Source organism: Botryllus schlosseri, chromosome 4 (assembly GCF_051294905.1).
Source record: "Botryllus schlosseri isolate E-star chromosome 4, Bs_hap1, whole genome shotgun sequence".
Classification (NCBI taxonomy): domain Eukaryota; kingdom Metazoa; phylum Chordata; class Ascidiacea; order Stolidobranchia; family Styelidae; genus Botryllus; species Botryllus schlosseri.
In genome coordinates, this window is record NC_137239.1 from 27,230,942 (window position 1) to 27,234,797 (window position 3,856).

A 3,856-nucleotide genomic window follows, 5' to 3' on the forward strand; every position below is an offset into this window, starting at 1 on the left:
TTGTTCTGAACGATTAGTAAATGTCGAGAAAGTATGTCAGGATCTCAAGGGAGCTCTACGCGTTGTTTTGTTGTGAATATGTTATCATTGCGAAATTAGCAATTATTTCGTGTTGTTGATGAAAATATTCAGCTTACGTTGTTATAAGCACCAAAACATGATTTAAATATGTTTAAAATATTCCATTTTTTAAATAATATTACTTTGGTTCTAACTTTGGAATAATAATAATTATTATTAATAATATTTTTTCATTATTCATTGAAGTCATTGTAGCTTATAACGGTGAACATCTTTTGTACAGCAAGCTCCAAGTTTAATTAGAATTAGAGCAACACAAAATTCCAACACCTCGCAACTCTCATGAAAGTGCATCGTATCATTACACAATATTAAACTTCATTCAATAATCAACATTTCATTGTGACGTCATAAATTCGTATTTTGAATTTTTTGTGATGAGATGAGATTGTTTGATATGCAAGTCGCGCATGAAGCAGATCTGTCCACCCTGTACTATAGTAATGTGTTAAATGTGTACTCAAATGTATATTGTGAATAAGACCAGTTACGATCCAGCTACCGTGTTTGTTAACCCATTGTGAAATGTCTGACGCCATATCTTCACCGTCACACTTATACTCAACGCGAACGCTATATTGTAGCTTAATTTCTTTATGTAGTACGTGCAAACATATGATGTGTCTCTCTCAATTTACTTTCAAAATTCATATGATACAACAGCATGGACTCTGAATACCACTTGCAACATATGTATATGTATTTGTATGATAATATTAGAAACAGCTGGCCTCTATAGGGAATTAACTGAATACATTATTTGTCGATGGATAGTGTCGCAGTACCTTACCGTATGCACTACAAAACGCTATCATTTTACAGTATTAATGAGACACAAACCAAAATAAAATTAACAAAAAATTGACTAATATTATGAATATCTTATGATTTTGAGTTAAATTAGCCATTTTCTTGTGTTGTTATTGTTTCACTATCACTGATTATTCTAATAATATTGTTGCTTTGTGAATATCGTATCAATTTTTTGTTAAATTATCAATTATCTTGTGTTGTTGATGAAAATAATTCGCTTGTATAAAATACGTTCACTAATATAATCTACAGGATTTCAATGATTATTAAAAAATAAGCTAATGCAAGTTTCCAGAATGCTGATGCTGGCTATGCTATTGGAGCCTTTTCAAATAGAATACGCAGTACGATTATCGATGGTGGATGCAAAACAATCCTAATTCTCAACAAATTTTAATTGTCTCGGAATCATACCTATTGCGATATCAACTCTCCGCATTTTGTTGTATTTAGGGCTATTGCACAAGCTATCTCTAATATGCTGCAATATAGACAGGTTCAAACTTGTCTAGGGTATTCACTTCCCGTCAACTAGCTTTTCAAGACGCATTAATAAGCGCGCGTATTTAATTACCTAATCGTTGGATGAATATTCCTGGCAGGCATAGATGTCCCCAGGGAACCGAGCTAACTTCGCTTCTATTCTTTTTACATTGTTTGCAAAGCACGGGTATTTTGTGATTCCATTAGACTTCAATGGTTCTAGAATACTAAATTAATGAGAGTTGAATAAACCGTCAATTAATTTAGCATAAAGCATATGATATTCATATTACTTAGAGCTTACGTCGTTGAACAACCCTGATATGATCATACAGCGAAAGTATAGCCCTAAATAGCGGTAATATCTCCCAAGCATAAAAATAACGTGGTCGGAATGTACGTTTATTGCAAATTTATCTCTAAACAGAATGATCTGTAGCTTGTCGCATTCGAATTACTGAGCAGAATTGACATAGAACTATTAAGCAAAGCTGAAACATCTTCACTTCAGTTATCATTCCCTTGAGACTACTAGTTATAGCAGAGGCAGACAAACTGTGATTTGCGGTTGTAGCACTTCAATGATTTCATGTGCGTTTCGCCATTTTGTTAAAGAAGTTTAACCTGATTATATATTAATGCATTTATAGCGTATTAGCAATATGCGAATGGTGGCTGTGGCGCTACAGGGTTCAAAATTAGCAATTGAACTCTCGAATTGAACCTGATCATCAATCAATGACATATCATTGTGCTCAACGCTATTTTTATGTGGTTCACTGATTCACAACTTTTACTGATCCACAAAGCACTTACGTTAGTCTTAAAACCTTCGCTGAACCACAAATTTTCGCTGAGTCATAAAACAAAAAATCTGGCAAAATATACATTCAACTACACATCTAATACTTTACTATAGTACAGGGGTGGGCAGAGCTGCTTCATGCGCGAGTCGCATATCAAAAATCTTATCTTTAAAAGAACCACAACACAAAAATCCAACATATGGATTTATGACGTCACAAGGAAATGTAGGCTATCGAATGAAATTTATTATTGTGTGATGATAGGATGTGCAATTGTGCATACACGAGGGTTCTAATTCCAATCTAATTTGGAAAAACTATGTAGCTCTAAGTCAAATTCTAATCTAGTTCTATTCAACCTGTTTCAGTTACACACGCTTTTCAGAGACACTGCGAGCTTCACGGATTTTTAAATTTTCAAAATTATGATTGATCGATAAATATGTTACTATTTATCACTTGTATAAATATCACTGTGATATCAATCCAAGCTTATGCGGCTTAGTAATAATTGGTTGTTTAGCAAAATCAATATTATGCTCAAATTATATCAGATATCGCATTGAATATAGCTAATCAAATTTTTATTACATATTAGTAGCTGCAGTCGGATTTCAACATAACGACCAATTCCGATGCACATGCTACGTTTTCGAAACGACTACATTACTATTCGATAGCTGGACATATCAGTATTGTCTTCTAATGACTCGAGTCATTACAATCCTGCTAATGGATTTCTAATTTAAACTTTGACTTGGACTTATCGATCAAGTAGGTAGTGGGGGTACCTGGTTTTGTTACCAGCCTCGAGGCTATATTCTTTGGCAGCGATGAGGCTATTTATGTTCATCGCTCAGCACTTGACTATGGCGATGTGTATTTAGCACTATGTATTGATAATTACTTGCTTCCGAGAAATAAATAACAATAATTATTCGTTAGATGATACTTTCCACAGATATTCTATTATGTGTTTTGAGACTACAGCGAGTCGATAATATTAATGCGTACACTTTCAAGAAATAAGGACGTTGCTAACATTCAGATTTTGCGTAAATTTCGCGTGATCAACTATGTACGATTTTTGTGTATTTCAGACTATGTATGTTCATGTTCACGAAGACTGCGGTATCGCATGGATAAATGCATCATCGCTAATAAATTACTTGAATGCGACTCGATAACATTTATCCCTTGTAACGTACTCAAACATGATTTTAGGTGTATTGAAGACTATTTATGTTCCTGAGATCTTTGATAGCGCAATGATTCGGTATGATTTCTATATTATTCCACTCTCGTTATTGGACTGCGGTGTGACGCTGAACCTATCTCGATGCCCGGGCTTCCGCATTAACTTTTTTCGATTTCTTCTGCCTTATGTAGATTTAACATAAGGAAAGTTATTTCACTCATAAAATTTGAAATACGTATTTGCTCAAGTTAAAGCCATAACGCTTGGAGTGAAATTTTACGAGGTTTTCGTTAATATTCAACTGGGCTAATTTCGAAATGTAAATTGAAAAACTCAAATATCGCATAGTAGGACTTCGCAAATTTTCGATATATTTTTGCCATTTTTTCATGGTGACAAGCCATTCGGAACGGTGAAATGCATTATAGGAAATAGATGAAACTGGTTCAATTCATCAAGACCCCTGAAAAAAGTA